Source organism: Daktulosphaira vitifoliae, unplaced genomic scaffold (assembly GCF_025091365.1).
Source record: "Daktulosphaira vitifoliae isolate Bord-2020 unplaced genomic scaffold, ASM2509136v1 Scaffold_4, whole genome shotgun sequence".
Classification (NCBI taxonomy): domain Eukaryota; kingdom Metazoa; phylum Arthropoda; class Insecta; order Hemiptera; family Phylloxeridae; genus Daktulosphaira; species Daktulosphaira vitifoliae.
In genome coordinates this window covers 30,523,078-30,538,492 of record NW_026099575.1, presented here as the reverse complement: position 1 = coordinate 30,538,492, position 15,415 = coordinate 30,523,078, and the positions used below count along the sequence as shown (strand labels likewise).

The 15,415-nt window shown below is 24.4% G+C and overlaps 2 long non-coding RNA genes across 2 annotated transcripts; both read right to left on the bottom strand.

The window, feature by feature from the left end:
• Window positions 1-2,865: 2,865 nt before the first annotated feature.
• On the bottom strand, window positions 2,866-5,122 carry LOC126905504 (uncharacterized). Its single transcript, XR_007704012.1, has 6 exons — window positions 4,760-5,122; window positions 4,509-4,695; window positions 4,289-4,369; window positions 4,074-4,215; window positions 3,245-3,384; window positions 2,866-3,146 (listed from the first exon to the last, which is right to left on the bottom strand). It is a non-coding gene; the product is annotated as an uncharacterized LOC126905504 (long non-coding RNA).
• Window positions 5,123-5,737: 615 nt separating this feature from the next.
• LOC126905505 (uncharacterized) lies at window positions 5,738-6,577 on the bottom strand. Its single transcript, XR_007704013.1, has 3 exons — window positions 6,374-6,577; window positions 5,967-6,044; window positions 5,738-5,901 (listed from the first exon to the last, which is right to left on the bottom strand). It is a non-coding gene; the product is annotated as an uncharacterized LOC126905505 (long non-coding RNA).
• Between the last annotated feature and the right edge of the window lie 8,838 nt (window positions 6,578-15,415).

The following is a 15,415-nucleotide window of genomic DNA, read 5'->3' as shown; positions in this document are numbered from 1 at the left end:
ACAATATAATTTTATTACGTTACAACACTTAAATGAATTTAAAGAATGATAATACAATAGATATTTTACTTTTTTATATTTATGGCTCTTCTACTTACAAACAAAGTTAAATTTATGTGGAATTTTTTCTTATAGCAATATGCTTTTAGTAGTTAAAGTCAAATAATTGATTTTTTTTAGAAACTATAATTAACAAACTTAAGATATCAAATGAAGGCGTATGATGAAGGCTTACTTTCGTAGAAGTAAACCAACAGATGTAAAACGTACTCGAGCAATGATACCTTTTAGTATATTCTAATTTCTCTGCGAACCTAAGAAAGTATTGATATTTCCATAATATATATTTTTGTGTTAGTCGATAAAAATGTTCAGTTCTCACTAGATCAATTATGTTGATTTATGCATTAAAAGAACCTGAATTTAATCTAATTAAACCTATCGGTGCCAAAAATTTGAAAAAAATAACCTCTTAATTTTAAAAATATATCTCAAAAATATGCTACTGTAAAAATGGAATTTTCAAAGAATTTCTTCTGTACTTTAGAATTGCTATAACTTTTTTTTAAAACACTGATACTAAACAAATTCAATAGGATATATTAGAGATAATAAGTTTTAATACTTGCATTGAAGCATTTTATGATTTTATTGTAAATTATGGTTAAATGTCAATCTATATTATTTTTTTTTTGTAGTTTCCAAAAGTTTAAGTTTTTAACCGTCTTGATTAAGTATTTCATTATCATATTATTTGGTTACTATGTTGCAATAATGTGTGTAATTACTGTGCAGGATATTTTATTGAAGACATATTTGACTAAACAATCTAATCTATTCAAACAATTAATAATTTTTAATTTTATTTATTACACTATACTAGTAGTTTTATTTATGAGAATTTAGCACACCCAATCAAAATTTCAACATGATAATGAGCACGAGAGATACCCCGCCGGTAAACAAAAACTACTCTGCAATGATCACGCAGAGAATTTTCTGCTACTCTACTCACTATTTAATCAGTGGTTTATTAAGTAATAACTATGTCTATTCCAAATCACGTACCGCATACTGTTCTTTGAAAACTAGCTATAACTCTCTTCATTGTACCAAACTTATATCCCAAAGAAATTGTGTTTGTGAAATTATATACTCGTAAGGAAATCATTGAATATTGATTTCTAATTCATTTTCTGTTTAAAGTTAACAGTTAACACGGTACTGCGATTTTTGTTGCCGATATATTTAATTTTTTATATATTTCTTTCACGACGCAGATAAAATAATTGAGTAGAAACCGATGGGGCTAATAAATATTAATAACAAACGATCAATATTATGGAAGCTATTAAGTAAGCATGCCTCCAGTTATAATTATCGGTGTGTGATTCCCAATGTTCGACTACCGTTTAAGTAAAACAATAATAATAGTATTAATGATCTCTTTACTGCCACATATTCAAAATAGATTAATATAGTAGTATTAATGTCTTAGCATTTATAAATGTTTTGGATAGTCCAGTTTGTACGGCCGGCGGGTCGACTTCCGTCTGTTGTAGTCGCATGGTCAAAGAAACCTCAAATATAATTAAAATTACTGTACAAGTCCATTATATTACAGACTTTCATCGCGAGTGTGTCAACCCGCGGGAGCTGAATCCCATACAATTACTACTGAAGGTTTACATTATTAATATTTTGCTTACAACACAGACGAGCGCTTCGAGCATAAAAAAATCAAATCAATATGAATATGATATTTCGGGCTGCTGAACATCGCGTGATATTAAAATATAATATATTATTGTGATCAAGCTGTGTGTTTGTGCGCACCTACAAGTTATAATCGGTGCGAACCGCTACTATAATATTTTAATGTACTCGCCAGCAGGCTCGCGGGTGCTCTCGATGATCGTTTTTTTCGCCTACGGGTCTCGAGCCGCAAAACCACCACCCAGTGCATTTTTTCGAAAGCACATGAGAAATATAACACGTAGACTGCGTATAGAGATAATTATGGTAATAACATTGTTACATATACATGTATTTATAATATCGTCCACCGCCGCCGCCCTCTTGGCTCGATGTGAAAACCAGTTGTGTGTGTTATTCAGACTAATATTTTTTTAACGGTATCAAATTCATTCATTCATTATAGATAATAATACACATATATTCAATCGTATTTCTCATTTGACCACAAACTGCATTATAACTCAACTTTCAATTTACATTATTTTTAAATTTCAAAACACACCTAAATATAGATATATTATAAATATCATAAATAATATTATTATTACTAAATAATATAATTTCTAAAGTTTTTTCCTAAAGAATTACACCAGTTGGTATCACCAATTTTTTGTTTGAAGTGGGTACTTAAAAATATTCTTGTAAATATACCTTTTCCTCAGACGAAAACTTAATTACAGTACTTGAAATAGAGTAAATTTTTTACTTATGAAATCATTACTAATACTAATAAAATATTTATTTTTCATTTTATGGAATTATATTTGGATTAAACATTTGTATTGGAAAAATGTTTATTTGAAAATAATTGGCACCTATTTTTTCTCCCTGGAAATAATTTTATGTTACAATAAAACAGTTTATCAATTTTTATTTTAGCCTTTATGTTGTCTTTATGAGTATTTTGAATAATAGTTAGATACAATTATATATTTTATTCCATAAAGATCTTGCTATGTTATATGGAAGAAACAAAATTAATCTCAATGATGAGCAGAGCCATATAACAAAATGTTATTATTGCTCAAAATTTTAATTGAAAAAGTAGCAATCATATGTAAAATAAACTTTAATAATTAAAGTTATGTCCTTAAAACGTGCCGCCCGATTATTTTTCTCTTCTAAACATAACCCTGATGGTATAACTATTTTTAGTCTCCGTCAAGCTTAATTTTTAAGAATAACTATTTGTTTTTAGAGAATTTTCAATTGTTTAATTGATTATTTCAAAATGTGTTATTACAATATATTACATGATGATATTGTTTCTTTTCAACAGATTTCTCATCTTCCGTTGTACCAGAGAAACCATTTTCAGCAATGAATATTTCTGAATTATTGAATTTTTCTTTTAACCAGTTTAATACTAATGAAAATCCTAAAGCATTCTATACTCGTACAAAAAAAAAAAAAAAATGACAAAATAATATCAGTAATTTAAACAATCAGTCAAGTTAATTATTATAAACAAATAATAACTAGTTACTTGGTTAATATTTTGTATGTCGGTTTCATTTACTGGTATGTCTTTCATTCTTAAATTATCACTTTGTTCTCTTTCATCTTTAGATAAAGCTCTTACATAAGTTGAATGATAATAACTAATAGATACAAAATCATAGGACCCTAAAAAATATATTTTATTTCATTATGAAAAATACCCATTTATTAAGATCAAGGATGTTATTAGGATAAAATGTTATATTAGTTTAACATTTAAAAATTAAGAACATCATAATTGATTTACGTTCTATTTCAAAACGAAGAATTAATAATACTCATTACGATTAAAATACTTTTGAGGGAGAGCATTGAGTGTGCGTTTTTCAGGCAGTACTTCAGAAAATATTTACTAGGTTTTTATTTTATTACTAAATTATTTTTTTTAAACCGTTTTAAAATAATTTAAAACAGATTAAAAAAATAAAGAATCCTCGAAAACATTTGGTATGAAAAAAACTTATAAAGTTTTTAAAAAGTTAGATTGAGTCAATAATCAATAATTAATCCCTGTTTCCATAACTAAATTAAAACCGTTTAAAATAATTGCATTTCATAATATTAAATCATCTAAAACTTAAGTTTTATTTTTAAAACGAATTCACTTTAAACCGTTTAGCAGTTTCAAATAAACGTAGTAATTATGAATTAAATGCCTGGTTTTGCTCATCACTTGATCAGCGAAAAGTTAATAAAGTTTAATATTAGCCAATTTTAGGATATTATTCACAGGATGCAAATGTTGGTACCCTTAATTCCTAAAATACTATTTCTGAAATTAGAGTATAAGTATAGATTCTTGAATAGTAAAATACCTATAAGTTGTTTTTTTTCTTCTTCTGTGAACGAATATGTCCGTTTAATTGTTAAATTAAAATCTTCATTTGATTTATTGATCGACTTAATGACATTTTTTGGTTAAACAACAGTTATTAGAGGCTCAGTAAACATGCCTACCTAAAATCGAATATTATATCTAAATACATGTACAAATTAAAAATAATAATGAATTTTAGATTTTGATAATTACGTGATACTGTAATGCGATTTCAGCAGCTTCTTTATCTTCCTCATTATGAGAATCTTTTGGAAAACACCATTAAATATTAATCTAAATAATATTATATAAATAATATCTAATATTAAATAATAATCTATATTTATACTCATTTTTCCTATTTTTATTGATTAAGTTAAATTCCGTTTTATATTTTAATAGTTTTACAATAAATAAAAAAAAAAATTTAAACCTTTTTGTGTCTTTTTATAGTTCTTTTCGTATAATCTGTATGCTGCTGCATGAGCAAGTAATAAATTATGAATAACCATATAATCAGCGATTCCACTATAAGCATACCCCAAAGCTGGAGCTAATTGATCAAATCTATATCCTTCAGAAACCCAATGAGGTTCGTTTATTGTAATCCAGTATTTAACCTTATCATAAAAATAAAACTTTAATATATTTTATATTTTATTTATCGATATTTAGTTAACTTACTCTATCTCCAAATGTTTCAAAAACAAATTCGCAATAATATTCAAAATATTTAATGATTTTTATATTAGTCCAACCACCAAGTTTTTGTAAAAATTCAGGCAAGTCCCAATGATAAATAGTCACTTATTGATTAAATATATATTTTTTTTTTGAGTTTGTTTCATTTTTTTTTTATATAGTAATATTATCAGTGTAATAAAAACCTATTAATTTTAGAATGAAAAATTGTATTACCACTGGTTTAATATTAGTTTGAAGCAATTTATTTATTAAATCATTATAATATTTAACACCCATTAGGCTGGGTTTTTGATCGAATACGTTTGGTAAAACTCTTGTCCAACTTATGGAAAAATGATAAATTTGAACTTGTTGAAATATAATTAATTATATTATGAAGATATATTAATTATCTGTGATTAAATAAACTATAATAGAACCAAAATTTTTATATTTTTAAAATTTTTCTAACTTAGAATTCGTCTTGAATTAAAATGAAGCTAATAAAAGCGTGTTAAAAAAAAACAATATGTTTTTCAATTAAATTAACTTTACGCCATTCGTTTAATTTGAGTAATTATGTAGAATATATTTCGAAAATAATTTCAAATTAATATTATATAAATTATACAAAAAAAAAAAAAATTTTTTTTTAATTTTTTTAAAAAGCTTTTTTAAAATAAAATTCATTAAATGTTATTATATATGAGTTCATTAATTGTTTAGAAAAAAAAGTTGAATATTTTTTAGTGTAATTAAATAATTAGTAAATAATAATTTTGGTAAACATATAATATGATAATAAGTACTACACTTTCGATAATTAGTTTTATATTCCTACATAAAAAGTATATAAAACTCCAATGAAAACTTATTTGTATAGGTATATTTTTCAAGTTTTTCATTTAACATTAATATATACCATGTTGTAAAACAGTAATTTTAATTATTTATTAAAAAATATGTACTACTAACACCAAGATTCTTGAGATTTTGTACATCGACATCAGTTTTATGATATGCATCACATGCAATCATGCCACTATTATTATTTGCTTTTTGTTCATGAGAGACATTGTTTAATTCATTTACAGATGAATATTTATTCAAAAAATATTTATCCCAAATATTTTTGCTGTTCCCTAAAAACAAAAAAATTTGCTATTTTATTTTGAACTGTATAAATGATATATATTAAGTGTTATACCATCAGCATTCCAAGTACCTTCAATTTGATATGCATTAGTAGAAGTTCCAAATGAGATATCCTCAGGGAATTGTATAGCTAAAATAGACAATAAAAACATAAATATTCATTAAATTTTTTTTAAATTAAATGAATACAACTAGTTTAATGCCTATCTTAAGATTACAAAAGCATTATTTAGGTCAAAGATACATCAATATAAATTGCAAAAATTTACGAATAATAATATACTTTTAATTCGTAAATATTATTATTTAAAAAATCATTTAAATTTGTTAAAATACATTTTTTTAATTATTATATCACGTAGTAATATAAATTGATACTGGGGAGTATTTTATGAGAAAAATAGGGGTAATAATATATAAATCTGCCTGTATAATACTGATTATGAAGCCGATATTTACTGCTTGAATCCTCCTTTTTGTCATGTAATTGCAGAGGTCATTTTCCAGGGTGATAACACGCGAGTCTATTGAATTTGAGGTCCTGTGTTCAAATCTCATTGGGCGCAGTGATTTTTGCACTTTTTAAAAAAAATGGGGAAAAAATTCAAAATTTTTATGATTTTATCAAACAAATTTCATATTAGTTATATAGTAACATTATGCATTAATATATTCATCATAATTAGATTGAAGAATAATTTCAGCAGTGTAAGGTATCATCGTTTTTAATAGAACCTGAATAAAAATTAAATTCCATGAGGAATATTTTGAGAAAAAATTTTTATTTTGATGATTTAAACTTATTAAATTACATATCTCATCATATGACATTGTTATTTTATTTTAATAGAGTAACAGATAGGAAATAATAAATTATTATTTTAGTTACAACTTACATTCATAACAAAATAATTACTTACAATTAAATGATTCCTTGATGAAAATATATAATATTAAATTACTATACATGCTTAATACATTTTCATATTTTATAAACAACTATTTTGCTTCTATAGTAAAACACAAATATTTATTTACATTTAATAAATGTACATGCAAACTTAATTGTATAATTCACTATTGTGTTCTTAAATTGTCGAACTATCAAAATTAATATTGTTTAAAATTCTTTATTTATTGTTTAATTGTAATTAGTTTTACATATTCCGTACATTATATTTATAAGTGTCTATTAAAAATAATGTCAAATATATATACCGAAAAAGTGAATAATATGATTTTAACATTCAAACAATTGATTAAAAATGCTAATGAAACCAATTTAAGTAAACAAATAATTAAACGAAAAAAAATAAAAGAAGTTATTTTTGAATTGAATCGACAAACTCAAATAGTTTGTCTAATAACAGATATATCCACAAAAGAAACAGTTTCTAATAACATAGATTTAGTAATTAATAAAAACAAAGAAATAAAGAAAAAAAATTTTAAGGGCAAGTCAAGGGTACATTTAGATAAATTGACCTTTACAAAATCATTTAAAGAATACATTTTGTAATTTTATTATTAAAAATAATGATTTGTCAAATACTTTAATACAACATTTGTTCTCTCTAACGCTGAGTTTAATCAAAAGAAGGGATTCAGCTTTACAAAATTTCATTGCGCCGAATTTTTAGTACACGACTTTATAATGTCAAAAAAAAAAATAATAAAAATACTTTTTAATTTTATATAAGAGTTACTGTTATTACTCAATATAGCCTATTTAAACGTTTAAAGTAAAAAATGTTATTATTATTTAAAGTAAAAATTTAATAAAATTAATAATTATTTTATGATGTAATAAAATTGATAATTTATTATTTAAACAATAAAATTATCTCTATAAATATATTTTACAATAATTGTATATGAAACATAGTTTTATAACAATTAATAAAGAATGGCAGGTATTATTTAAAATTTTATTAAAAATATTCATTTAAAACAAAAAAATATTTAGCTCTAAAAGTCACAAAAAATTACTAATAACTCGCAGTTACGTATTTCGGAAACAACATTATCATTATCAACGCTAAAAACAAACTGACATTTTATGAGCAGCAGAGAACCAATAAGTTTCAGCTTAAGTATAAATTAGTTACATTAGTAAACTTTAAGATAAAACGTTTGTTTTTTAATAATCTATAGGTATTAGTAGTGACAAACACATAATAAAAAAACGTAATATCGTTTATGTGATATCACATAATAACACAGAGTAATCGATTTATCATAAAAGAAAGTCATTTTTAGTAATATTATTTGATTTATCAACTATTAATTACATATTATATATCTAACTAACTTATACATTTTAAAATGATTTAATTAAAAAAATGACTAATCAATAACAATTTTTGGATCAATACTTCGAATGTTTTTTCATTTTTATACATCTGTAAGAGAAGGATTACGTTTAAGTAATGTCTAGCAATAAAAATAGCAGCAACACCCAATACTAACCGACAGTTATAACTTTAAATAGTTAATAATTTCTGAAATATTGATCCAAAAATTATTATTCATCTGTTATCTTCTTAATTAGATCGTTATTCTATAAATAAGCTAGTTAATTATAAATGTACCCATGTGTAGTAAGTAAGGAAACGGTTTTCTATTGTTCTCATTTTTCGTAACAATTGACCTGTTTCTTTTCTTACTGGACACCTGTATTATATCACTATAATAGTGATATACACTTATCTCAAAACTAGAACAAAATTCTAATAACACCTCTATAAAAAAAATAGAGTTTCAAAGGGATTGACAAATCATGAAATTTTGACATTGAAAAGCCAGAATGTGTCATGTATTTGAATGTAAAAATATCTAATGAATCAAAATATTTATATTGTATACATTCAATCTAACAACAGTCATAGGTCAAGTGGTAAAAATATAAATGAATGGAGTAATTTTAAATTCATTGTTCCTCTTAGAAGTAGTTATTACTTCTGATAGGACAATTTAAATCGTCAAGTATATAGTTATGTTTAAATATAAATAGAAAGTTATTTATTTCGTTTAAAAATACATTTATATTTAACTCACTTAGCCATATACAATAATAATAAAAAAAAATTATAAATATTATTAATATGTTTTAAGGAATAAAACACAAAATTTATTTTTTTGAAAAGAAAGCCACATCAATTAAGAATTCTAATAATATAAAGATCAAAAATAAACGCAAAAGTATATTGGAGAAGGTCGATGATTTAGAGAAGATTAAAGAACATGTAAAAGATGTAAGAAATATAAAAAATAATATAGATAACGATAGTAAGATAAATAATACTATAGAATTTAACTTACACGAAGGAAGAGAATTTGAACAAGACCAAAACAATATTAACGATGAGAGCCCAACTGGTATAGATTGTTAGATAACCGATAATCCAGAAGAAATAAGCAAAACATTTCAAACCGAATGTAACATTGAAAAGGCCATAGAGATTGAAAGAGTATTTTAACAAGAAATAAATTAATCTAGCTATAATCATGTATTAATTAATTATTTTCAATTTGTCTGAATAAATTCTATTTTTTTTTTATTATTACTTTGTGATTTCTCGAGCCTATCATTGTAAAAATATGTAAGTCGCTTCCAGATATTTCAAATATATTTAATTAATGACAAAGCTAGTGATAGGGATGTACAAAGTGTGTACCTGCTTGAGGTACTACGCTTTAAAGGGCCCAACAAACTCGGTAAATAATCAAAAAAATTAACGTTCTTTTTTGTTTAATATGATAAATTAAAAGCTATAATTTTTTTACACAAAGTTTCGTAATTTCTATCACCATTCGTGCTTATAGACGCTTAAAATATTGAAAATATTTTTTAATATTTACAAGAAATCTCTTACTTAATACGCTTCTTATCCTTTTCATGATATAATTATTAATATTCAACATTAATAACAATGATTATTTTTACAATAATGGATAATATTAGATTTTTATAAATATTTTGTCTAACAACATTGTTAGTAATATTCTTTCATACATTAGAATACATAAAAATACATTTAAAGAAAATCTAGAATTATAATCAATAATATGGTATTAATTACCTGATACTGATGTTGAACAATAACTAAGAATTATAATCATAAAAGACACACGTTGCTGAAACGCTTTTTTTTTATTAGAGGCTTTTATATAATTGTGAAAAAAAGGCTTACATTTTGTAATTTTCATTTTCTTTTAGAAATATGTCAACCGTGTGTGTTATTTAGAATTGCCTTAAATTTAAATTAAATAAAAAATATTTTTATTTATAAGTAGGTCTAGCGATTTATACGATTAAATGAGAGAATTCTAGGTTATTAGATGTATCACAACAAAGCTACTCGTAATCAGTTAAATGTAATAAACTACACTTAATTATCAAAAGCATTTAAGGTAATAGAATAAAGTAAAATATAATTTAAGGGGATTCGAACAAATGAAATTCATGAGAAAACTAATAAAATAAAATCCGCGAGACAACTATTTAAATACAATGCATAAAATTAATGTGTAAAAGATAACAATAGTATAATAACTTAACCTTTAACTAAGAGGTATATAAATTTAAAAAAAACATAATAAAAATCGTAATTATACATTTGTAAACTAATGAACTAACTAATTAAATTAATTCTAAGCTATTAAGGCAATTACTTTAACAAAACCCAAAGTTGCAAAAAAAAAAAAACGTTTTTTTATTTCTAATTTGTTCTGTTTAATACTCAAAAATTTGATATTTAAAAGTATTTAAAACAATATTTAAACATTTAAAATATATATTTTATTTGTAAATATTCAAATTTTAAATACATTAATTTTTTTAGAAAAATAAAATTATTAAAGCATTGTATATCATAAATTTTATAAATATCAAACATTTTATAAAACAATGTATATTTAAGGTATACCATAAGTTATACGTTGTCTACTCTTGAATGAGCGCCTGTAAATGAACTGAAAAGTTCGATTGATAGAAGTAGCAAATCTTTTTAGTATTTATTTATTACGAGTTGAAACACGACCTTTGCTATACTTTCGATGATACAATATTTTATACGAAAAATGTGCGTTTTCGGGTATTTTATTGAATTTGACAAGTTATAAACACTATATTTTAATATATTAAAATAAAGACAACTAATCATTCGTATTTATGTAAGTGATTTTTCTTTAAATAATAATTATTAAAATTCTTAATAAACAGTTATTTCTACTGAGATAATTAATATTATTGTTATTTTCAATAATGTTTGAAAAATTACCTAGTTATTTAGAAATGTGCTATTTGAAATCTTCGATAAGATTAAATAAATTATATATTCTTAATAATATTTCTAAAAGAAATGAATATCATTTTCGAGAATACGCCAGTCCTCTGTAGATTCTCTAAATTGGACTTATAATTATTAGAGAAGTTTTTGAAATACGAAGTAAAATGTGAGCTGTACAAATGGCTTATACAAATGTAAATGGGCTAAGTTTTTGACATCTTGAGTCTATCTAAGGACGTGATTTTTTGTCGAGATAATAGACATTGTTTAAATTTTCTTTCAGAGGTCAATTCGCCCAAATAATAGGTGACGGAGATTCCGATCCGGTGACAGCCAGATAACAATAAAAATTATACAAAAAATTATCAAAGCTTCTTTTATAAAAACTAGTTATCACATAATGTGAACGCACGATTATCGTATTAGCAGAATTGAAAAAAAAAGTAAGAGTAAATCATTTTCGAGTTAAATTTGTGTGATTTAATGTTTTTATAAACATTCTGTTATAAGATATATTCTTTTTAATAGCAGCAACTACGGTTCTGGATCAATGTAACCGATTAATATTTTATTATTTTTTGATAAAATCTTTTACAATCATTTTTGAAGAAAGAAATTATACGAAATCTGTTTTTATTGGTTAAGTTATTTGGTATTAAAATAAAAATATATCTATTATATCAAAAGTTCATTTTTTTATCTATTAATATATACTTTAATTGAAATTTAATATGAATTCAATTATCTTAAGGTTTTTAGATCTATAATTGAATAGACGATCTTAAAAAATGAACTACTCTATAAAATAAAAAAATTATCTATGAAACATAAAACGTTGATTTATCATGTAAGTCAAAACAATAATTGTTTATAATTAAATAAAATTATAAATTTTTTTTTACCTCTGTTTTTTTTATATTTTTGTATAAATTTTTTTTCGAAATTTTCAGTACGTCACGTCAAAGTTGTCATGGAAACGATACCGAGTTGAATTTGAATATCACAACTCTTTAATAAAATAAAACTCATAGGAATAATTTTATATCTAGGAGAAATGAGGGGGGAGCTTGAAAAATGCTTAACGATAGTAATAGCCATACCCATGATTCATCTCTAGTATATATTTTAAACTAGTAATAAATCACAAATTTATGGCCAAAATGTAACTTTTGACTAGTCATTTTATTATTTATATAATATTCTGTATTATAAATTAGTTAAATATAATGCTGTCATTAACTAAGATTAAGTTATTACTCTGTAAAGGTATAATAGATGGAAAAACACTTAATAGTGATAAATTGAGAAATAAAGTGACTTAAATGGTCTTTCATTAATTTATGTTTAGATGTTAGACTCAAAAAATTAATATCAATTTATTCTTAAAGAAATTCTTTGTAATAATGATATAAAAATATTTATTGTTAACTTAAGTATAACTTTTAATTTATTATTTGTGTTAAAGTTTTAAAATTTCAAAAAATTCTGAAATTTTAAATGTTTTTCAGTTAATAATATTGCATTAAAAATTATAATATCATAGTAATACTGAATTAGATTATTGGCTTTATTATAAATACTATTAACTATAACGGTGTTCTTTCACTGGTGTTCAAATTATTTTTATTTTATGAGTAATTAAGTGGGTTAAAATTGATTGATCCTATTGTGCACTTATGTAATTATTAAGGGTCATCTGACAATTTCTGCCCCTAAACAACGTTTCTTAGTCTAACTTCGTAGACATATAAAATATGGTTCTTATTTTGTTTCGCAAATAATAATAAGTAAAATACAAAGTTAATAAATAAAGTTTTTAATATGAAATATTATGAATAATTTATAGTATTTCAATTAAAATATTTAATGCAATTATTATATTTCATGTAAACATTTTTGATACGTTCTTTATAATAGTCATAAATAACGATTTAAAAATGTTGGTCTGAATTTTAATAATTTCATCGATGAGTGCGCTCTTTAGACGTTGTACCCTAAAGTATCTCTATGGGGTACTTTCATGTGTGGACGCGCTACTAAAAATAGTTAAATATTTTAAAAATAAGAGACATCTAATAGAGTTAACAATATTATATTATATAGGTAATAGTTAATTAAGAACTTTGCTTATTAGTTTTTATGTATGTATCTTTTAAATTGAAAAAAGTTTTATGAGACCACCGCCCATATAATAGAAAATGGCATTAAAATCATTAATGAACCACATCTCTCGACCGTTCCAAGAATCCATAAATATGTACGCTACTTTTAATAACTCCATTTACTTTTCTGGCCGCCAACCACATCATTTCTTGCAAACATATAGTGCTCTATACAGTCTCACTATATATGATTCTAACAACAGTCATAAAAATATTTATACGTGAAATATATAATGTAAACACATCATCGCACACCTATCATTTTGCAATAAATTATGCTATAATAGTAATGCGTGTAAAACACTAAAAATTAAATAATTGTTTGTATTCATTTAAAGAATATTAGAAAAGTTTACGCAAGTTAAAATTATAGGTTGGTTTTAGTCATTCAATTTAATTATTAGGATGGATTGCAGAGATAATTGAGAGATTTCTTAAAAGTAAAAGTGAAAGTTGGTATAATTAGGGGAAAACGGGGTAAAATGACGAATTCAGTATTTCTCAAAATCGATTACATATAGCAGCACATGATAGTTAGCATAAAAGCCCCTTTCGGTTATACTTTATTATTCACTAGTACTTACACACGTTTTTTTTTGTTAACAGCCCAAAGGCTGGTTGGCCGCAACTTTTCACTCCTGACGCTTCTCAGTTTTCCTTTTTAATTCGTAATGAGACCTGCAGTCCATATCTTTAACTATTTGACTAATGTAGTTCAGTGATGGTCTCGATCTACAGTTGTTCTCTTCAATGGCACCTTCTACTATTTTGCTTAGTAGACTGTTATGACGCAGTACGTGTCCAATAATTATTAACTTGGCTCTTCTTGTTTTTAATGTATTCAAAAAACTCCTTGTTTCTCCAGCTCTGCGTTAACTTCTTAATTTGTTATATGTTATATGTCCAACTTATTCTTAGTAGACTTCTGTAACACCAAGTCTCGAACGCTACGAGTCTTTTTTCTTTTATTTTGCCTATGATCCATTTCTCACTTCCATACAGTGCTACACTCCAAACATAAGCCTTTAGTAGGTTTTTCCTCACTTTTATATTAATATTTCAGAATATGAACATATTTTTCTTGCTCTGAAATGCACATTTAGCCTTGTTTATTCTGCTTATCATCTCTCTGGTTTCCTCTCCTAAAGCCAAATTGGTCCTCAGTTAGCAATCTTTCTATTACTGAGATTGCTAACTGAGGACCAATTTGGCTTGCATGCAATGGGAGAGACATAAATGCAATAAATAGGCGTAGAGACGAACGCCAATTTGTGTTAGTTTACGTTGAGTTTCGTTATTGTCCCTCTTATTGCTTAGGTTAGTTTACAGTGGATTTAACACTCCCCCAGACCACGTCATTCACCACTTATCTAGGATGTAGGTGGGGTAGGTGAGAGGGCGCTTAATCCCCAAAATTACCCTAGTCCCGTTAATTAATAAGAAATCCCTTCTTTTACAATATTTTTGGTTACAAAGATTAACAATAGTTTTCGACATCTTATCTCATTGGTTGTAAAAGTTGACAAAATTGTCAATTTTCAGTAAAACTCATATATTGCCCTTTAGAAGATGAAAGATACTATTAAAAAAATATTCACTTAAATCAGGAAAAAACTCAGAAGCTTAACTTTGTCATTTTAGAAGGTCTTACTCTATACGCATTCAAAATGAAATAACATAATAATAATAAAATAGTCGAAGTAGACCAAATATTTTGAATTAGCTGGTTCACAAATATTAAGTTTTTGTGCATATATTATGACACTCCGATTTATGATATATGTCATGATTACTTATATTTAGTTAAAGTAAAAACTTGTTCAGAGAATTACTTCACAATTGAAAAACATTGTTTAATACAATATATCAAACACTATATATATAAAAAAAAAAGTTGATAAATAATTAATGAAATTTTTAGTTTATATAGTGTATTTCATTTTTTTATATATGTTTAACAAAATACGCATTAATAAATATAGTAGATAGTATTTATCATATCAAAAATATTTTTAGTTTACAATATTTAGAAAAATTTTATATGCATT